A 23,385-nucleotide genomic window follows, 5' to 3' on the forward strand; every position below is an offset into this window, starting at 1 on the left:
ACTTAGAAGTTGGTTGTGGCCTCCCAACACCAAACTTAGAGTTTGATTGTCGGGGCTCTACTTGGCTCTGTTTTGAGAGAAGCTCTTCATGCTTCCTCTCCAAGGTTACAGAGGGATATCCTTGAGCCTTAAACACAAGGGATTCTTCATTCACTTGAATGATCAATTCTCCTCTATCAACATCAATCACAGCCTTTGCTGTGGCTAGGAAGGGTCTACCAAGGATGATGGATTCATCCATGCACTTCCCAGTCTCTAGGACTATGAAATCAGCAGGGATGTAATGGTCTTCAACTTTTACCAGAACATCCTCTACAAGTCCATAAGCTTGTTTTCTTGAATTGTCTACCATTTCTAGTGAGATTTTTGCAGCTTACACCTCAAAGATCCCTAGCTTCTCCATTATAGAGAGAGGCATGAGATTTATGCTTGACCCTAGGTCACACAGAGCCTTCTTGAAGGTCATGGTGCCTACTGTACAAGGTATTGAGAACTTCCCAGGGTCTTGTCTCTTTTGAGGTAATCTCTGCCTAGTCAAGTTATCCAGTTCTTTGGTGAGCAAAGGGGGTTCATCCTCCCAAGTCTCATTACCAAATTACTTGTCATTTAGCTTCATGATTGCTCCAAGGTACTTGGCAACTTGCTCTTCAGTGACATGTTCATCCTCTTCAGAGGAAGAATACTCATCAGAGCTCATGAATGGCAGAAATAAATTCAATGGAATCTCTATGGTCTCAGTGTGAGCCTCAGATTCCCATGGTTCCTCATTAGGGAACTCATTGGAGGCCAGTGAACGTCCATTGAGGCCTTCCTCAGTGGCGCTCACTTCCTCTTCCTCCTCTCCAAATTCGGACATGTAGGTCATGTTAATGGCCTTGCACTCTCCTTTTGGATTCTCTTCTGTATTGCTTGGAAGAGTGCTAGGAGTGAGTTCAGTAATTTTCTTACTCAGCTGACCCACTTGTGCCTCCAAGTTTCTAATGGAGGACCTTGTTTCAGTCATGAAACCTTGAGTGGTTTTGATTAGATCAGAGACCGTGGTTGCTAAGTCAGAGTGGTTCTGCTTAGAATTCTCTGTCTGTTGCTGAGAAGATGATGGAAAAGGCTTGCTATTGCTAAACCTGTTTCTTCCACCATTATTGTTGTTGAAACCTTGTTGAGGTCTCTGTTGATCCTTCCATGAGAGATTTGGATGATTTCTCCATGAAGGATTATAGGTGTTTCCATAGGGTTCTCCCATGTAATTCACCTCTTCCATTGAAGGGTTCTCAGGATTATAAGCTTCTTCTTCAGATGAAGCATCCTTAGTACTACCTGGTGCAGCCTGTGTTCCAGACAGACTTTGAGAAATCATATTGACTTGCTGAGTCAATATTTTGTTATGAGCCAATATGGCATTCAGAGTATCAATCTCAAGAACTCCTTTCTTCTGATTCGTCCCATTGTTCACAGGATTCCTTTCAGAAGTGTACATGAATTGGTTATTTGCAACCATTTCAATGAGTTCTTGAGCTTCTGTAGGCGTCTTCTTCAGATGAAGAGATCCTCCAGCAGAGCTATCCAATGACATCTTGGACAGTTCAGATAGACCATCATAGAAGATACCTATGATGCTCAATTTAGAAAGCATGTTAGAAGGACATTTTCTGATCAATTGTTTGTATCTTTTCCAAGCTTCATAGAGGGATTCACCTTCCTTCTGTCTGAAGGTTTGGACTTCCACTCTAAGCTTACTCAATTTTTGAGGTGGAAAGAACTTTGCCAAGAAGGCATTGACTAGCTTTTCCCAAGAGTTTAGGCTTTTTTTAGGTTGTGAGTCCAACCATATCCTAGCTCTATCTCTTACAGCAAAAGGGAATAGCATAAGTCTGTAGACCTCAGGGTCAACCCCATTGGTCTTGACAGTGTCACAGATTTGCAAGAATTCAGCTAAAAACTGATGAGGATCTTCCAATGAAAGTCCATGAAACTTGCAATTCTGTTGCATTAGAGAAACTAATTGAGGCTTAAGCTCAAAGTTGTTTGCTCTAATGGCAGGGATAGAGATGCTTCTCCCATAGAAATCGGGAGTAAGTGCAGTAAAGTCACCCAGCACCTTCCTTGCATTGTTGGCATTGTTGTTGTTTTCGGCTGCCATGTCTTCTTCTTTGAGGATTTCTGTTAGGTCCTCTGCAGAGAATTGTGCTTTAGCTTCTCTTAGCTTTCGCTTCAAGGTCCTTTCAGGTTCAGGGTCAGCCTCAACAAGAATGCTTTTGTCTTTGCTTTTGCTCATATGAAAGAGAAGAAAACAAGAAAATATGGAATCCTCTATGTCACAGTATAGAGATTCCTTAATGTGTCAGAGGAAACAAAAAATAGAAGGAAGAGGTAGAAGAATTCGAACTTATCAAGAAAGATGGAGTTCGAATTGTGCATTAAGGAGGAGTGTTAGTCCATAAATAGAAGGATGTGAAAAGAGGGGAAGAAATTTTTGAAAATAAATTAAAAACATTTTAAAAATATTTTGAAAAATACTAATTGATTTTCGAAAACTAAGAGTAGAAAAGAAATCAAGTGATTTTTGAAAAAGATTTTGAAATTAGAAATTAAAAAGATATGATTGAAAACTATTTTGAAAAAGATGTGATTAGGAAGATATGATTGAAAAGTTATGGTTTTAAAAAGATGTGATTGAGAAGATATGGTTTGAAAAACAATTTAAAAAGATTTGATTTTGAAAATCAATAACGTGGCTAACAAGAAAAGATATGATTCAAACATTAAAGCTTTCTCAACAGAAAAGGCAACATACTTGAAATGTTGAATCAAATCATTAATTGTTAGCAAGTATTTTTGAAAATGGAAAGAAATTGATTTTGAAAACATATGATTGAAAAGATTTGATTTGAAAAAGATTTGATTTTGAAAAATTTTGAAAACTTGAAAAAAAAATTTGCATTAAAAACAAAATCTTTCCTCTTGTGCCATCCTGGCGTTAAACGCCAAGAATGGTGCACATTCTGGCGTTTAACCCCCAAAACTCACCCCTTTTGGGCGTTAAACGCCCAGCCAGGCACCCTGGCTGGCGTTTAAACGCCAGTTTTCCTTCTTCACTGGGCATTTTGAATGCCCAGCTTTTTCTGTGTAATTCCTCTGTAGTATGTTCTGAATCTTCAATTCTCTGTATTATTGACTTGAAAAGACACAAATTAAATTTTTTTTGGATTTTTAATAATGAGGAATAATCAAAATGCAACTGAAGTCAAATAAACAATGCATGCAAGACACCAAACTTAGAAGTTTGTATACTACTGACACTAACAAATTGAGAATGCATATGAGAAACAACTAAATACTCAAGACTAGAGAAATTAAAGATCAGAGTAAGTAAATCATCAAGAACAACTTGAAGATCACTGAAGACACATGAAAAATGCAAGAAGAACAGAAACATGCAATTGACACCAAACTTAAAATGAGACTAGTGTCTCAATAAGAAATATAACATATTTTTGGTTTTTATGATTTTGTAATTTTTCTTGTTTTTTTTCGAAAAATATATGGAGAATAAAATAAAAGATTCAAAATTTTTAATAAGAATTCCAGGAACCATGCAATGTTAGTCTAAAGCTTCAGTCTAAAGGAATTAGACATGGCTAGCCAATCTTCAGCAGGACATTGCATTCAAGAGCTAAATTGATGAAGATCAATCAGCTTTGGTGATGATAAGAAAATCACCTTGAAACACTAGAATTCATTCTTAAAAATTCTGAAAAGTACCTAATCTAAGCAACAAGATGAACCGTCAGTTGTCCAAACTCAAAAAATCCTCAGCAACGGCGCCAAAAACTTGGTGCACGAAATCGTGATCATCAATGGCGCCATCAACATGGTACGCACAACTGTAATCTCAACTCCTTATCACAACTTCGCACAACTAACCAGCAGGTGCACTGGGTCGTCCAAGTAATAAACCTTACGCGAGTAAGGGTCGATCCCACGGAGATTGTTGGTATGAAGCAAGCTATGATCATCTTGTAAATCTCAGTCAGGCAGACTCAAATGGTTATGGATGATGAATAAAACATAAAGATAAAGATAGAGATATTTATGTAATTCATTGGTAAGAATTTCAGATAAGCGTATGGAGATGCTTTGTCCCTTCCGTCTCTCTGCTTTCTTACTGTCTTCATCCAATTCTTCTTACTCCTTTCCATGGCAAGCTGTATGTAGGGTTTCAGTGTTGTCAGTGGCTACCTCCCATCCTCTCAGTGAAAATGTTCAACGCACCCTGTCACGGCACGGCTAATCATCTGTCGGTTCTCAATCAGGTTGGAATAGAATCCATTGATTCTTTTGCGTCTGTCACTAACGCCCAGCCTTCAGGAGTTTGAAACTCGTCACAGTCATTCAATCATTGAATCGTACTCAGAATACCACAGACAAGGTTTAGACCTTCCGGATTCTCTTGAATGCCGCCATCAATTCTAGCTTATACCACGAAGATTCCGATTAAGGGATCCAAGAGATATCCACTCAATCTAAGGTAGAACGGAGGTGGTTGTCAGGCACACGTTCATAGGTGAGAATGATGATGAGTGTCACGGATCATCACATTTATCAAGTTGAAGAACAAGTGATATCTTAGAACAAGAACAAGCTGAATTGAATAGAAGAACAATAGTAATTGCATTAATACTCGAGGTACAGCAGAGCTCCACACCTTAATCTATGGTGTGTAGAAACTCCACCGTTGAAAATACATAAGAACAAGGTCTAGGCATGGCCATGAGGCCAGCCCCATGATGTAAGATAGCATAAGACTAAAGATAGCTACTGTTCATACCCTGACCGGGGTCCTCCAACTCGGCAAATTCCCAAGAGGTCCGACCTTGCCTAAAGCTCACACCTAAAGGTCGGACCTCGGACAAAGAGCAAAGGAAGGCCCATCAAAAGGAACGCAGCCCAAACCTAAAGGCCGAAAAGGCCTGGAAAAAGCGGTTCCACAAAGATAGAGATAAAACTCCCAAAGATAAGATAAGATAAGAATATCTTATCCAGGGAAGATCACTGCCAACTACTATAAATACACTTGAGCACCCAGGTATGGCATTCATTCCAAATCTACACATATCTGCTTGGACCCATGCTAACTTAAGCATCGGAGTGTCATTGCAGGTACAACCACCAACCATTCTGCATATCAAGCTCGGGTCACCGAACCCCCACCTCGGGCTTCTCCAGACGACCGAGCTACACGTTTCAGGTAAACCCTCGGAACATTGGCGCCGTTGCCGGGGACCTGGAAGTCATCCCTCTACCATGGCAGACGACCCTCTCAACGATGAGCACGCTGCATCTGAACAAGAGGACGAAATTGACACCGGAGAACGACCGGACAGCCCTCTATCACCACGTACTCCAGGAGGAAACAAACAGAATCGCCCAAAAACATCACTCCTAAACAAGGATCCACAAAATTCTGAAAGAGAGAAGAGCTCGGAAATCCTAGAAGCAGTCCGGGCACAACAAGACCGACTAAAACAAGTCGAAGAGGACATAAAGAGGCAGAAAGAAACTGAACAAGATCTGAGAAGGGAAACTCGAAAGCGCAGAGAATTAGAAGAAAAACTGCGGAAAATAGAGGCCAACCTGAAAGACCGAACAGAACGCGGCACCACCACCGAAGGCAACCATGATCCCTTCACGCAAGAGATCATGAAGGAGAAGGTACCGCGAAACTTCAAACCACCCGATATGGACCTCTACGACGGCACCACCGATCCAAGTCATCACCTCAGCAACTTCAGAAGCAGAATGTACCTAGTCGACGCCTCCGACGCGACTCGGTGCAAAGCCTTCCCCACCACTCTCACCAAGTCAGCCATGAAGTGGTTCGACAACCTGCCACCAAGATCAATCACCAGCTTCGAAGACCTAACCAAAAAATTCCTAACAAGATTCTCCATTCAAAAGGACAAAACAAAACATGCCCCCAGTCTACTCGGGATCAAACATGGTGACCAAGAAACTCTCCGAAAATACATGGAGCGATTCAACAAAGCCTGCCTGGACATACAACACTTGCCCACTGAAGCGGCCATCATGGGACTAGCAAACGGCCTAAAAGAGGGACCGTTTAGCCAATCCCTATCCAAACGATACCCGACCTCCCTGTACGAGGTGCAGGAGCGAGCAGAAAAATATATCAACATGGAGGAAACCTCCCAGCTAAGAGACTCTTCTAGGAAAGAATCAACCTACCCACTCCGAGATCGGGATCGGGAACAGAAAAAGAAAGAAGAACCCAACTCGGACAAGCCACGGAAGTACCACAGCTACACCCCCCTCCGAGTCTCCCTGGTAGACGTCTACAGAGAAGTATGCCACACCGAAAAGATCCCACCACCCCGACCGCTAAAGCACAAGAAAGCAGGGAGAGATCGGTCCGAATACTGTGAATATCACAAGCTCTACGGTCATTCTACTAACGACTGCTACGACCTAAAAAATGTTATAGAGAAGCTAGCCAGAGAAGGAAAACTCGACAGATACATAGCAGAGAAAGGAGAAGAGACCAGGAAGAGAAGGCGGGGGGACAACGAAGATCGGGCCGAACAAACCCCACGAACCCCTGAAAGACATGTTCACATGATAAATGGAGGTTTTGCAGGCGGAGGAACATCCAAATCCTCACGAAAAAGACACCTCAAAGAAGTCTATTACGTCCGAGAAGACAGTCCCCTGCCCGAATTACCTACTATTTCATTCACCCGAGAAGATGCTCAAGGGATAACTCCCGGACACGACGATCCAATGGTAATCACCATTATCCTAGCAAACGCCAACTTACATCGAACCCTGATTGACCAGGGAAGCTCAGCAGATATCCTGTTCAAAACGGCCTTCGACAAACTCGGACTTGAAGAAAAAGAACTAAAGGCCTACCCCACCGACCTATTTGGACTAGGGGATACTCCGATCCATCCCTTAGGATACATCTCGCTACACACTACCTTTGGAAGAGGCGAGCAATCTAAAACATTAAGCATCAACTACATTATAGTCGACGTCACTTCAGCATACAATGCCCTCATTGGGCGACCAACCCTAAACAGACTGGCAGCTATAGTCTCGACCCCACACCTCTGTATGAAGTTCCCTACCACAAAGGGAATCGCTACTCTAAAAGGCGACCAAAAACTAGCACGACGATGCTACAACGAAAGCCTGAGCCTAAAAGGGAAAGAGGTCAACACAATAGAACTCGGACGAGTTCAATCCCGAGAAGACCTCCAGCCACAGCCAGAGGGAGAAACCGAAAAAGTCCAGATTGGAAACACACCTGAAAAAACAACAAGCATAGGAGCAAACCTCGAAACGGGCCTAAAAAGAGGAACTCATAACCCTCTTAAGGGAGAATTCCGACCTCTTCGCCTGGAAAGCCTCCGACATGCCGGGCATAAGTCCCGACCTGATGTGCCATAAGCTATCGGTTTACCCGGGATCCCGGCCTGTCCAACAAAGACGCCGGAAGCTCAGACCCGAGCGCATGCAAGCAATAGAAGAACAAGTACAAGCACTGCTAGATGCAGGGTTCATTAGGGAAGTGAAATACCCCCTATGGCTCGCAAACGTGGTCCTGGTAAAAAAGCCCAACGGAAAATGGAGGATGTGCGTCGATTATACAAATCTCAACAAAGCCTGCCCCAAAGACCCATATCCACTACCAAACATCGACGTATTAGTAGACGCAGCCTCAGGCTATAGATATCTCTCCTTCATGGACGCATACTCGGGATACAATCAAATCCCAATGTACGGACCCGACCAAGAAAAGACCTCGTTCATAACCCCAAGGGCAAACTACTGCTACGTAGTAATGCCCTTCGGGCTAAAGAACGCAGGAGCAACCTACCAGAGGCTAATGAACAAAGTGTTCTCAGAGCACATCGGACTACAGATGGAGGTGTACGTCGACGACATGCTGGTAAAAACACAAGAAGACAGAAACTTGCTGACCGACCTCGCCAGTGTTTTCGGCACCCTCAGAAAACACAACATGAGACTTAACCCGACAAAGTGCACCTTCGCCGCAGAAGCCGGAAAGTTCTTAGGCTTCATGCTGACTCAAAGAGGCATCGAAGCAAACCCGGACAAATGCCAAGCGATACTCAATATGAAGAGCCCGACCTGTGTCAAGGAGGTACAACAACTGAATGGAAGGCTAGCCGCCCTATCAAGGTTCTTGGCGGGATCAGCAATAAGGTCACTACCTCTCTACTCACTCCTAAAGAAAGGGAAACCCTTCTCATGGACCCCGGAGTGCGAAAAGGCCTTTCAAGACTTCAAGGAATTCCTCGGACAGCCACCAATCCTAACCCGACCTCTAAAAGGAGAAGAACTCGTACTATACCTCTCGGTTGGAAATCGAGCAGTCGCTTCAGCGTTAATACGAGAAAATGACCAAGGACAACACCCCATATACTTTGTAAGCAAGGCACTACAAGGGGCCGAATTAAACTATCAAAAGATAGAAAAGTTTGCTTACGCCCTAGTGTTCACAGCCTGGAGGCTCCGTCCCTACTTTCAAGCCCACACCATCAAAGTCCGGACAAACCAACCAATGAGACACATCCTCCAAAAAACAGACCTGGCAGGACGAATACTGCAATGGGCGGTGGAGCTGTCCGAGTTCGACCTCCACTATGAAACCCGGACTGCCATAAAATCCCAGTATCTAGCCGACTTCATCGCAGAATACACTGAGACCCCTGGAACCCCACTCTCATGGAACCTGTATGTCGACGGGTCCTCAAACAAAACAGGAAGCGGAGCCGGGGTTATACTCGAAAGCGACCAAGGAACGCGGATAGAACTATCCCTAAAATTCGAGTTCCAGGCTTCGAACAACCAAGCCGAATACGAGGCCCTACTAGCAGGTCTAAAGCTAGCCGGAGAGGTCGGAGCCCAAAAAATCACGATCTTCAGCGACTCCCAGGTCGTCACATCACAAGTAAATGGAAGCTACCAGGCCAAAGACCCCACTATAAAAAAATACCTGGACCAAACACAGGCACAACTACGCCACTTTTCAGAAATTCAGATTCAGCACATACCTCGGGAACAAAACGCCCGGGCAGACGCCCTTTCAAAGCTCGCCAGCACCAAGCCCGGAGGCAACAACAGAAGTCTCCTCCAGGAAACCTTGCAATTTCCCTCCGTGCTAAGAGAGGAAGAAGCGCTAAACATATCCAACCAACAGCAAGGGTGGATGACCCCCATACTCAACTACCTGAAGTCGGGAACTCTCCCCGCCGAAAAGAAGGAAGCTAGAAGACTCACAAAAGACGCCCGGAATTATACACTAATTCACGACATATTATACAGAAGGGGATTCTCAAACCCCCTCCTTAGGTGTGTCCCGACCACAGAAACAAAGAGCGTACTCGAAGAAGTCCACGGAGGCATGTGCGGGAACCACCTCGGAGCTCGAGCATTATCCAAGAAAGTAGTCCGAGCCGGATTCTACTGGCCGACTTTGCAAAGAGACGCAACGGAATTTGTGAAAATATGCCCCCTGCCAAAAACACGCCAATTTTCACAAAGCACCACCCGAAGACCTTATCAGCGTCACCGCACCATGGCCCTTTCGCCAAATGGGGACTTGACCTACTCGGCCCGTTCCCTCAAGGACCGGGGCAAGTCAAATACCTCATGGTGGGGGTCGACTACTTCACAAAGTGGATCGAAGCCGAACCCTTAGCCACCATCACGGCTCAGAAAAGCCGCAAATTCCTATACAAAAATATCGTCACAAGGTTCGGAGTCCCCTACTCCATCACCACAGACAATGGAACACAGTTCACAGACACAAGTTTTCAAAACTTGGCGGCCGAGCTAAAAATCAAACAGCAATTCACCTCAGTCGAGCACCCACAAGCCAACGGACAAGCGGAGGCCGCAAATAAAGTCATCTTGGCCGGGTTAAAACGAAGACTCCAAGAGGCCAAAGGGGCATGGGCCGAGGAGCTCCCCCAGGTGCTAGGGGCATATCGGACAACCCCACACTCTACAACGGGAGAATCGCCATTCCGACTAGCTTACGGGATGGAGGCAATGATTCCTATCGAAATAGATGAAGGGTCACCCCGAGTCATCTTCTACAACGAAGAAGGTAACCCACAGGCACAAAGGGAAGAACTCGACCTCCTCCCCGAGGTCCGAGAAAAAGCCCGGATCCGAGAAGAAGCCTTAAAACGGCGAACGGCCCTCAGATACAATCAGAAAGTAATAAAACGAAGCTTCTCAATTCACGACCTAATTCTGATCCGAAATGACATCGGAACACAAAAGTCGGGAGAAGGGAAGCTAGCTGCAAATTGGAAAGGACCCTACAAGGTAACAGAAGTCTTAGGAACAGGCTATTACAAAATATCCGACCTAAAAGGCAATGAGTTGCCCAGGGCCTGGCACGCCTGTAATCTAAGACGATACTACAGCTAGAAAAACTTGACCCGAGGTGTACTCTTTTTCCCTACAAGGGTTTTTTAATGAGACACCCGGACAAGAAAAGCACCCGACCTAGCCAAGGGTAAACACTCTGTAAATATTCTTTCTTTTTAATACTAATCGAATTTTTCTCTTTTCCTTCTCCTTTTTCTTCCTCATGATGAAACAAATCCTGAAAGGTACCCCACCAAGGCGCATTAATTTATGCTCGGCAAAACGCAAAAAATCATTGCCAAGAGACCACACGAGGTCGGCAAAGATAAAGCGACGAGGTTCAGATTAATGTGAGAAGTTATAAAAGCAACTCTGAAAAGGCTCAAAAAGCCAAATAAAAGAGGTTACAAAAATAACTTAAAAGGCCGACCAACAACAAAGTCGGACCCAACAAAGGGAAGTACTCGACCGCCCCCCCCCCCCCCCCGAGGTCCGAGAAAAAGCCCGGATCCGAGAAAGAAGCCTTAAAACGGCGAAAACAAAGATTTCGAAAACGCTTACTAAAAGGTTGCTATACAAAAACAACTAAAAAGTACAAAGCGAAGAAACGAAATCAAAGGGAAGTACTCGACCTCCCCCCCCCCCCCGAGGTCCGAGAAAAAGCACGGATCCGAGAAAGAAGCCTTAAAACGGCGAAAACAAAAGATTTCGAAAACGCTTACTAAAAGGTTGCTATACAAAAACAACTAAAAAGTACAAGCGAAGAAACGAAATCAGAGGGAAGGGTAAAACAAAGTTTCAAAAAGCGCTAGCTAAAAAGTTGTTATCCAAAAACAACTAAAAAGCATAAAGCGGAACTAAAAGTCAAAACGCGAACAAACACCACATAATAAGCTAAAAAGTTACTACAAGTAGCTAATAGCAAAAAGGTGTTCAAAGCATTAAACAGGTAGTAAAAACCGTCCAAAAAAGAGCCCACAGGCCGGGCAAAAAACCAAAGACAAAGGATTACAGGGAATCAAGATCCTTTCCGGTAGAAGGCTGCGGAGGAAGAACCATAGAAATCGGGACAGCCTTGACAGCACCGTCATCTCGGTTTGAAACCTCCACACCAGATTCCTCCCCGGCCAAAGGTGAAGTCGGGTTCGCAACCGGAACTTTAGGGTCAGACACCGGAACCTCATCCTCGTTGGGAGCCGGAACAATCTTTCCCTCCACGACAACATTATCCGTACTAAATAAACTCAGATCCAGGTCAGGAGCAAGAACCCGGACCTGAGCCTTCAAATTTTCAAACATAGCATCCATACCCTTAGCCACATGTCCTTCTAGCTCGTAAAAATCATCCTGAGCGGATTGCAACCTCTCCTTTGTCTCCACAAGCTCAGCATATGTCCGAGTATAACTCTCCCTCGCCGCCTTCGCCATCTCCTCGGATGAACTCGCCGCCGCCACAGCCGCAGTAGCTTTAGCTTTCTCCTTCTCCAAAGACGCCTCCAGCTCAGCAATCCTAGCAGCCTTCAGCTCACTAATCCTCTCGAACTCGGACTGAGCCTTCTCAAGTCGGGAACTGGTCGCACCAATGGGGGATTTCTTGAACTCTCGGGCAATAGCGGCATGAAGACTAGCCATCCGAACACAGCTCCGCGCCATATACTGAAAATGGTGCTCCATAGACACATCATCAGTAGAAATAAAAGTCTGAGGGAGAATATGCTGTTCAACCCAACCAAGAGCATCAAAATCCTTATCATTAAAACCCGCAAACTCCTGAGAGGTCTTCTGCTTCTTGGGAGGAGGACCCGAGGACGAAGGAGGAGATGAGTTACCGGGTCCAGAAGTTGGAGGGTCCTGATTTATAGGTCGAAACTGGGGAGTCGGAATAGTCTTCGACCGAGTAGTGACACCCACAGTAGTCTTCTTCGGAGAAGATCGGGCAGAAGCCTCCCCAGCCTCAATATTTCGAGCAGCCACGGACTTCTTCGTCCGACGAAGGTACTTCATAGAATCCGCCTGAGAAGACATCTCTGCAAAAATAAAAAAAAAAGAGGATCACCAAAACATAAATTCCACCAAAACAAAGACAAGCAAAACCAAAATACTAAAAAGATAATCTCGGAGGGTCGGGAACTACCTAACTCGGAACGGAGAAAGGCTTGGATCCCCCAACATTTTCTTCGTGTCCAAGTGAGGTGCCCGACCCCATAAACTGCTTACCACACCCACAAAAGCCTGCTCCACCTCATCTAGACTCTCAAGGTTATACTTAGTAGACACTACTTTCTCCTGCCAACAAAGAGGAAAAGAAGGCTCCCCACTCTCATCTAAAAAGAAAGGTCGGACGTCTCCAGTAGCCCGGACCTTGAAATAGAAGTTCTTAAAATCATGAAAGGACTCATCATACAGGGTGCAAAACTTCCTTCCTTGGTTAGCCCTAAAAGAAACCCAAGATACCTTCCCTCCACCCGACCCTGGCTTTGTCAACACAAACAAGTAGGAAAAAAGAGAAATAGAGGGAGCAACGCCCAAGAACTGACACAAAAGTTGAAACAGCTTTAAAAATGCCCAAGAATTAGGGTGGAGCTGCGTAGGAGCAAGATTACAAGACCATAACACCTCGAACTCCAGATCGGTAAAGGGAAGTCGGACGCCCAGCTTAGAGAAAAAACAATCATAAGCATAAAAGAAAAGCTTCTCGGAACTATCTAGGGGCGGGAAGCACACTCTCTCCTCGGAATCCGGGGCCACTAGTTCATAATCCCTCTCAGACTCCCTATTTTCACATATGCTACAATGCCTACGGAACCTAACTAAGTACTCAGAATCTACCACGGTAGGGACTCTTAGAGGAAGAGGATCTACCCAATCAAGAGCCACACAAAGGACAAGAGCATATGATCACAAGAAAAGAGAAACACAGAAACAAACCTGGAAGAAGAAGCGAAGACGAAGAGCTCCAAAGCAAGGAGAACGAAGCAACAGCACAGAGGAAACCCCGGAAAGACACACAAAGAAAGATTCTGGAAAGCAAAACAAAGGGAAAGAAGAAGCGGCGCTTGTAAAAGCATAAGAAAAACAAACGCAGAAAGGAGGAAAGGAGCAATAAATAAAGCCTTCACAGAGCCCGAACGGAAATCGAGGAAAAACGGTAAAATGCAATAAATGCAGGAACGGCCATTTTGAAATTTTGAAAAACAGACTACTATGCCCGAGCACGACCTCCCAAAAAGGACGAACTCGGGCAGGGGCACTGTTCATACCCTGACCGGGGTCCTCCAACTCGGCAAATTCGCAAGAGGTCCGACCTTGCCTAAAGCTCACACCTAAAGGTCGGACCTCGGACAAAGAGCAAAGGAAGGCCCATCAAAAGGAACGCAGCCCAAACCTAAAGGCCGAAAAGGCCTGGAAAAGGCGGTTCCACAAAGATAGAGATAAAACTCCCAAAGATAAGATAAGATAAGAATATCTTATCCAGGGAAGATCACTGCCAACTACTATAAATACACTGGAGCACCCAGGTATGGCATTCATTCCAAATCTACACATATCTGCTTGGACCCATGCTAACTTAAGCATCGGAGTGTCATTGCAGGTACAACCACCAACCATTCTGCATATCAAGCTCGGGTCACCGAACCCCCACCTCGGGCTTCTCCAGACGACCGAGCTACACGTTTCAGGTAAACCCTCGGAACAGCTACCAAGATGAGAATACAATAGTAAAAGGTCCTATTTGTAGAGAACTAGTAGCCTAGGGTTTACAAGGATGAGTAAATGACATAAAAATCCACTTCCGGGCCCACTTGGTGTGTGCTTGGACTGAGCATTGAAGCATTTTTGTGTAGAGACTTCTCTTGGAGTTAAACGCCAGCTTTTGTGCCAGTTTGGGCCTTTAACTCCCATTCTTGTGCCAGTTCCGGCGTTTAACGCTGGGCAGTTTTGAGCTGATTTGGAACGCCAGTTTGGGCCATCAAATATCAGGCAAAGTATAGACTATTATATATTTCTGGAAAGCCCAGGATGTCTACTTTCCAACGCCATTGAGAGCGCGCCAATTGGGCTTCTATAGCTCCAGAAAATCTACTTCGAGTACATGGAGGTCAGAATCCAACAGCATCTGCAGTCCTTTTCAGCCTCTGAATCAGATTTTTGCTCAGGTCCCTCAATTTCAGACAGAAAATACCTGAAATCACAGAAAAATACACAAACTCATAGTAAAGTCCAGAAAAGTGAATTTTAACTAAAAACTAATAAAAGTATACTAAAAACTAACTAAAACATACTAAAAACAATGCCAAAAAGCGTATAAAGTATCCGCTCATCAGGGACTTCTCGAGACACCAGTTTAGCCGAGGTATGGGGAGATTATAGTCTTTGTGGTAGAGGCTAGAACCAAAGGTGCAGCATTCTCTAATCTAGAAGATTCGACATTATCTATGGCGTTTTTAGTACGATTACTAAGGGGAATGGACTGCAGGACCTGATCATCTGACCTGTCTACTGAATACATATCTAGCCGACCTTCCCTAGCCAACCTTTTTATTACATTTTTTAAATCATAGCATTCATTGGTGGAATGACCATAAATTCTGTGGTATTCACAGTATTCTGAATGACTTCCATCTTTTTTTGTTTTTGATCAGCCTAGGAGGTGAAATCTTTTCCGTGTGACAAATCTCTCTAAGATGTCAAAAAGGGACACTCGTAACGAGGTGTAGTTGTGATACCTTTGAATTTTGTCCGAGTTGTATTCTTATTTTTTCTCTGATTCCTTCTCTTGTTCTCAAGCTGCATATTGATTGTGTTGTCTCAGAGTTGGTTCCTTAAACAAGTTATTTCTTCCATATTAATGTACTTTTTGGCTTGCTCTTGCACCTCGTACAGAGAGGTCAGGTACCTCTGAGGTCGTTGACTAGTCCATGATGATCCCCTCGGTAGCTAGGTTTTGAATCTCCAAGCATTCATTGTTCAATCTTTCCAAATAAACCCGTAGAGATTCCCTGACTTCTTATTTTACTCCTAAGAGGCTTGGCGCATGCCTGACCTTATTCTTTTGAATGGAAAATTGGGTAAGGAAGCTTCTTGCCAAATTGTCAAAGCACATGATCGATCTAGATGGTATACTATTAAACCATTTCATGGCCGCCTTAGTTAATGTGGCCGAAAAGGATTTGGAACGAGTTACACATCCGATGCATATGCGAAGTACATGCTGCTTTTGAAATTGCTCAGATGATGTCTTGGATCGATGGTTCTATCATAAAGATCTATGTCCGAGCTCTTAAAGTTTCTAGCAACTTTAGCCTACATGATTTCTTCTATGAATGAATTTTCGCCTGTCAGAAGCATTTCTTCTCAGTCAGCTCGGGTTCTTCTACCCTTAAAGTTGGACTCGACTTTCAAAAGCTTTTCTTCTAGTTCTCTTCTTCATCGAACTTCCCTTCTTAGGGCTCTTCTAGATTCTCAGTTTCGCTCTAGTTCCTACTCAAGTTGTTCTAGCCGATCTTGATGTCTAAGGACAAGTGCCATGATCTTCGTGGGATCCCTTGGCCCGGATCCTTCAGGTAGGCGTACTTTTGAGCTTATCCTATGTCCCTCCAAATTCGATGGCTGTGCATCTCTGGCTACACCTTTTCCTCTATCAGCTCAGGGAGGTATGACTAATGCTCGTTCGTCGTTATGCTGTTCTTCCTCATTGTTATGTCCATCTTATGAGATGTCGTTTGCCATCATACAGTCTTTGTTTCGAGGTCTCCGGCAACGACGCCAATGTTTCAAGGGTTATCTGAAACTAGGTTACTTTGGGCTTGAACATGAGGTCCAAACGCCTTTGGTTGATTTGACCAACGTCTTCTCCAACGAGGATGAATCCGTCCAAGTTGTTCGTGAGCAGAGGTGGGGTGGTACCTGGAAGGGACTTTGATGCTTAAACTGGCATGAGTTTAAGCAGGTTTTTTAGTAGATTAGGTTTAAAGAATACCAAAGGGTGTCAAAAAATTTATAAGTGTAGATGTAGAGTCAATAACTACCTTTTGAGTAGTCTACCTTTAATAGTGGGTTGGTTACTCCCTTTTAGTAGGGAGATTGTTGAGATCTCATTTTCAAATGAATAGGAGAGATAGTAAGAGCCAGTTACTTATTTAGATAAATAGGGATAAACTCAAGTTGCCGTGTTCGATTTCTATGAGATCGGATAGATATTCGTCTAAATAATACCTGTAAATTATGCTTTATTTATTTTCAACCTGACTAATTAGTGGATCAAAATATAAACAACTGAGATGACTAAATAATAAACCTAATTATCCATCTAATTCTATAAAATTACATTTGTCAAACTTTTTTATATGTCATTAATAAGTATTTCTCTCTCTTAATTATGAATTTTTTGTTCTAATTTTACCCACTTGTTTGGTTTTATATCCTTTCATATTCCTTCATATTCTTTCTCTATTTTTCTAAACTTACAAATATTAAATAATGACATATTATCTTTTAAAGCCTAAAAATTGAAGACTCTTTCATATGCCATAATCAATCTCCTAAATCAACTACAAGAATTATTTGACACATAAATTACTAAAAATATTAGAATATTAAAATAGAAATAATTTTTTTATTTTTATATAATTTTGCTTCTAGGTTAATTGGTATACTAGATTTGTGGTTTTACTTTGTTATTCAGTTTTCGTTCATTTGGTTTATTTTTGTTATATACGAGAGATATAATATTAATAGATTACAAACAACTCTTAAAGTTCATATTAAATCATATCACTCCTTAATTATTATAACATTCTTAAATTTAATGTAGAAAAAAATTTAATTAATCTATGTTATTCCTTATATTCCTAAATTTTATATCTCAGTAGACCTTGCAACAATATATAATATTAATAGATTAATTATGTTATCGATTGTTTGAGTTCATCAACGGTTTATATATATATACTTTATTTTATTTAGCCAACTGTTGGAGTATTTTAATGTAAAAATATTAAATATAATTATTAATTTAAAAAGATAATAAATTAAGTTTGTTATTAATTAAAAAAAATTTCCATATCATAGTTTAGTAAAAATAATAATAATAATAATAATGATAATAATAATAATAATAATTATTATTATTATTATTATTATTATTATGTCAAATAATGTATTTATTAGTTATTAATTTATTATTTAAATTATCTAAATCATAAAATTAATAATATATTACAGAGTTGTTATTATTAATTTATAAATTATATTTTGTAAGGTTCTAAATTTTTAAAAGTTAAATAATTAACTATTTATAAATTATTATATTATATTGAGATGTAATTTTTAAAAAAATTATTTTTAATAAAAATAATTAAATAAAATTTTATAATTATTAAAATTTAATTTAATTATTATTTATTTTATTAAATTTAAATTATTTATCAAAAAAATTAATTAGACAAAAATTAAATTAATTATTATTATTGTTGTTGTTGTGGTTGTTGTTGTTGTTATATATATATATATATATATATATATATATATTTCCCTTGGCCGAAGCCTGGAGGGAATTGAAACAAAGAAAGCCTCACGTGGCATATATGTACATGTATATCTATACGGTAATGACACCTCAATACTTTACTACCATAAATTTCCATTCATTTCTATTAGCCTTTAGTATTTTCATTTCCTTCTTTCATACCGCTGAATGAACTTGGAGAAAAAAAATAAGAAAGGGAGAGAGTGAGTTAGAGAGAGACCGAATGCTTGGATGAAGAAACCGTAACCCACACTAAAAAATTCCAGCTTTAATTTTTTGAGATTCGTAATTCAATAAAAAATTTAATTTGATAAAAGTATTTGTATTTTTTTTATATATTAGCGTTATTTTTGTTCGGTAAAAGTTGACGGTGATATAGTTTATTTTTCTTTTGAGTTCCGCCAATTAAAATTTTAAGAGACACAGACAATTTCTGATGTTTTCTTCTTCAGCAGCTCAGTTAAAAAAACTTTTCCGTTACTTCGCGTATTTTGATTTTGTATGGAAATAGAGTTTAATAACTTTATAATAATTAAATGTGAATTTGATAAGTTAACGTCGATTTGATTGATTATTTTTTGAGTTTGAATGAGTTTATGTTAAATTTCTGTGTATTTGTGAGAATAATTTCTGGTATTAAAACAAGGAAAATAAAAGAGGAAGAAAAGAAAAGATTAAAAGAATTTAAAGAATCTCTACCAAAGGAAAGCAAAGAGTAGGAATAAAGGAAACAAAAGAAAGAACGAAAAGGAAAGGAGATAAGTAGAAGTATTGTTTGGCATTGAGAACAAGTTGAGATGATTGTGTACCTGCTGAAAACGAACAGAAATATGGGGGTGAGTCTACCGAGATTTGTTTCTAAAGATACATCGGCCAATCCAGGGGATGGTCGCACTTGTAAGACAGAGGTTGCTACAGAGTTTATTAATACATATATTGGCTAGAGAGAGCCTCACCTGTAAGACCAAGGTTGTTTACAGAGGTTATGTTTGCATACATCGGCTCAAGAGAGTCGCACCTATAAGACAGAGGTTGTTTACAGAGGTTATGGCACTGAAAACCAAACTCAGACAAAGGTTGCTGAATTACGTCGGAAGTGGGTCGAAACCGACAGATGAGCTCATTACTTGCATTAGGGATAGACATGCATCATACTTATTTGCGCATATTTATTTGTGAGTATGTTTTCTGTGATTGTGGGTGCGCTAAATGATTAATTGAATTCTGTATTCTATAATTGTTGAATTAGATTGTACTTTGTTGACTGTTATTGCTGACCAAGTATATATCACTACAAGATTTATATATATTTGTGGGTGTTTTTTAAAGGGAATTTTTAAAAACCTCCTTAATATATTTTATTTGTGACATTTTAATAAACTCCCACTAATTAACAATAAAACTCTACCACGTAATTAAAACTCTTTCAATATCCAGGAAAACACTTGAACAGAGAACCGAAGAGTCAGAGCTCATCGAAACCCTATGCTTGCGATAGACATCTCCACCGCCATCTCCGCCGCTGCCTCCGCCGCCATGGCCGCCGCTAGAGTTCATCTCCTTTCTGCTTCTGCGATAAAGCCATTAAGATCGAGCCAAGGCATCTCTTTCATCAACGCGTTTTCAGATCTAATCACAACGCCCAAGCCTTTGAGATCGAGAGAAAGTACCTCTTCGATCAACTCTCCTCCGCCAATGACGCTCGTGTTCTCCGTCGGCATTCTATCCTTTGTGTACGCTCTTCTTTCCACTCGTTCTCAGTTTCTGGTTCTCCTTCTCTTTTTCCTTTTTATTCGTTTTCGTTGTTTTTCATCCGCAAATTCTGAATGCTTTGCTATGTGATATAACATTGTTCAAATTATCAAGCACTCCAAGTGTTTGATGAATTGTTTATTCTCTTAATTGAAATTCTGATAAATTGATTTGCTAATTTTTGAATTTTGATTTCGTGATACTCTTTTATTCTGATACTAATATTTCATGATACTGATAAATTGAGATTCAAGTGTGTTCCCTACAGCATTGGGTGTGAATCCAATGATCACTGTTCAGGCTATAGCTTATTGCACAGCACAATCTGTTCTTGAAGTTCTTAGAAAGAAAAGGCGTTGATGAATTATATATATATATATATATATATATATATATATATATATATATATATATATATATATATATATATATATATATAAAACTTTTCTCTGCTTCTGTATCTCTAGTGGTCTAGAATGAAAATCTTTGTTCAAATAACACACGTTGAGAAAAAGAAAATTGTAATAACTTTTAAGAGAGTTGTTCAATCATTCTGAGTGTTTAGTGTATCAGTGTTTGTTTTGTCATAACATCTTTTAGTTAAAACTTTTGAGGCTTTAATAGTCAGCTTAAGTTAGTAAAAAGTAGATTTAGACAACCTTCATGTCCTTACATAACACTGAATATTTTTTCTAATTTTATATATTTCAATGGCACATATATACAGTGAGGGAAACTTGACATCTATATCAAATTGAAATTTAAGATGATAGTGATATACTTTTGGACCAGGTTTAGTAAAAATTTGAGAAGACCATGGCAGATTATCTTTGAAGCTCAAACAATACATTTTCAGTATCAATGAGGAAGGCTCAAGCAGAGGTAGATTCACTGTTGGGTACAAGAACACCAACTTACGAATCACTTTAAAAACTGCAGTAGGTGCTCATTTCATGTCAGATTTTTACTTGCTTCCACCTGTTTGATAGCCAATATTTTATTAGAAAATACAAGATATATAAATTTATCATAAACGGTCAATAATCTTATTTTCTAGGGAAAAGGGAAAGGAAGAGAGGGGGGATGCCATGTCAAGATGAAAAACTGGCAGCATTAAAATAGGGACTCTCTTCCCAGAAATTAAAGAGTCATTACAACACGTTTAAATTGAAGATAATTGAAATCCCCTGCTTGCTTTATTTGAATTATTTTTTAACTGCTATGCGAGCTGTTGGTCCAACTCTTCTCACGATTTGGTAATTTCTTTTGTTGATTCAGGTTGGAAGAGTTTGCTTGCTGTTGGTCCAACTCTTCTCAAGGACTAATCTCTGTTAAAGCTTTATCGCTTGATCAACTTGTAGGTTATGCTCGCTACTGTCCGATGTGAAGAAACTGCCCGGGAGAAGTATAAAGCTGCAAAGAAGGTATTAAGAGCACTTGAAAAAAAGGGGACTCATATTCGACTGAATTAGTTGATTGATTTTATTCAATCTACCAACATAAAGATATATATATATATATATATATATATATATATATATATATAACTACTACTGCTGTTTAAAATTTCATCATAATGAAGTTAATTATTGCCTATATCCTTGATCTATATATGAACCTAATTAATTCTAATTGCTAGCATGAGATATTTAAGGTGAATGATTATAAGCTAGCTAGCAATATTATTTATGCATTCCTAATTACTAATGCTAGCTAGGGAAGTTTCTTTCAAATCAGGAATTGCATCAACTGGAAGAGGATATGAAACGTAGCCCTACTGAATATTTGAACAGGCTCAGTTCACAAATTGATACTTGTTTGTCAGAGTGAGTATAATTGACTTTTCATGACACCATAACATTGAATTTTTTGTTCATATTAGAATGCTAGTAGTAGCAATGGTTTTGATTGTTCTATGTGTTGGAAAAAGAAGGCTTCATACTTTTTTCCCACTTTAGTTGGAAAAAGATTGATGTTGTAATGTAAGAAATGAAAACCTACCAGGTTCTAGCTCTTAACTGCATGCTTATTGTTTCCTTTGTCATCATTTGTGAAATCGAATAGTAAGAATGGTTGTGAATTTAGGCGTAGTTTATGGGTTAATATTCCACATAAGTCATAACACAGAATGATATAATGAAGATGGAACATCTCTCTGTTTATATTATATATTATTATATTAATTAATGGTGGTTTAGTAACTATTAATTCGTGTCTTGCATCTAGGTCTCTGTTTGCTTCTAAGGCGATAAAAGCTGGAGATTGTATTTGAAGGTTCCTTATAGAGTGGTAGGCATCCACTCTTAATCTTTCCTCAAACTATATGTTATGGCTTGCTTTATATATGTCACAATGACAAGTCACTCTTGATAACATAGTATTTGTAATTGGTTTTGTAGCAAATAACAGCAGATAATATCCCTGCTAAGGTCACATCTCTGATCAGTGAGGAAGTTGCGAATGTTGCAAAACTTGCTGTTCTTCTTCTAATTGAGGGGAAATTGGGTAAGGTACCATTGTTATCATGTTCCTGTAAAAGGTTTCATCTGAAATTTGGGAATTGTTGAACTTTTGCAAATTTTTGAGTTTTGCTCTTGGTAAAATCTAGAAGCTTGCTTGTATGTCTGAAATATCTCTCTGTATGCAGGACTCTCAGTAAAATCCTTATATCTGCCGTCTACCATGGCAAGAGAAGTTGCATAACACGGCAGGTTTTCTTTTCATTTTGGTTTTTGAGTAATGATCTCTATCTTTTTAACATGGTAAAAATTGTTCTTGTTACATGGTGTATGACTATGATTTATTTTTCTTTTACACATTTCATTACCTTGTGCTATTATAAACTATATTATTAACTATGGTATTTCTTTTGATCTTAGACTTTTTAGAATGAAAGTGAGCTGGAGATGATTCATCGAAGCTCGGTTTATTGGGAAATAATTAACCAAAAGTCTCAAATTGAAAGGGACTTCTTGGCGATCAGGCCTGTAAGTGCTTTGTGCCGGCTATATATATTATGAAATGCAAGTCATTTTCTGCCAGGGGAGGAATACACATATATAATAGGATGAAATATTTTAAGAAAAAACTAATCAGAATATAGAAACTTTATACTAGAATAGGTAGTCTTGGAATATGGAGTATAAGAGATCATGATGAATTGATTACTGCTATATTTGAAATTTAGAATCATCAAGAGTTCTTTCAATCAAAATTAAAGAAATGTATTGAGGACAGTAGAAGAACAATGTTTGAGACAGAAGATCTTGGGATTTCTATTCTTCAAGATTTGCATGCACAACGACAGTCTCTACTGCAAGCAAATAACACAGTAGTGTTTAACTTTCTTGAATAACTAACGATTTGTCTGCTTTTCTTTTGGTAATTAGTTATATTTTAAGAACTATACACCCCTGAAATAAAAGCTTAGGCAGTATTTTGAGTTTTATCTCTGGAATTTGACTCTCATGTGGAATTTGTATAGTGTGTTTCTAGTTTTTTAACTTTATTTGCAGTTGAAGATATGCTCTTTTGTCTATTGATGGTTATGTCATCTCATGCGGCTTTATGGAGTAATATTCTATAGTTATAATCTCTTCTATAGTTATATTCTATAGTTATATTCTATAGTTATGTTCATTGTTCAAGAGTTTGGACACAAGTCTATATGTTATCATGTT

General features: G+C 40.0%; 1 long non-coding RNA gene and 1 other non-coding gene across 15 annotated transcripts; both read left to right on the forward strand.

Annotated features, from left to right (window-relative positions):
- The first annotated feature begins 1,624 nt into the window (after window positions 1-1,624).
- On the forward strand, window positions 1,625-1,732 carry LOC112804191 (small nucleolar RNA R71). The gene has a single exon (XR_003202811.1). It is a non-coding gene; the product is annotated as a small nucleolar RNA R71 (small nucleolar RNA).
- A 17,419-nt stretch (window positions 1,733-19,151) lies between these two features.
- Window positions 19,152-23,162, forward strand: LOC112801579 (uncharacterized). 14 transcript variants are annotated; one of them, XR_011882125.1, is made up of 8 exons: window positions 19,152-19,686; window positions 20,504-20,643; window positions 20,984-21,129; window positions 21,443-21,531; window positions 21,932-21,994; window positions 22,105-22,210; window positions 22,353-22,412; window positions 22,585-23,162. It is a non-coding gene; the product is annotated as an uncharacterized lncRNA (long non-coding RNA). The 14 variants fall into 14 exon arrangements; XR_011882118.1 differs by having other exon boundaries at window positions 19,260-19,686; window positions 20,498-20,643; window positions 22,105-22,215; XR_011882126.1 differs by having other exon boundaries at window positions 19,292-19,686; window positions 20,498-20,647.
- The last annotated feature ends 223 nt before the right edge of the window (window positions 23,163-23,385 follow it).

The sequence above is a fragment of the Arachis hypogaea genome, chromosome 5 (assembly GCF_003086295.3).
Source record: "Arachis hypogaea cultivar Tifrunner chromosome 5, arahy.Tifrunner.gnm2.J5K5, whole genome shotgun sequence".
Taxonomy (NCBI): Eukaryota; Viridiplantae; Streptophyta; class Magnoliopsida; order Fabales; family Fabaceae; genus Arachis; species Arachis hypogaea.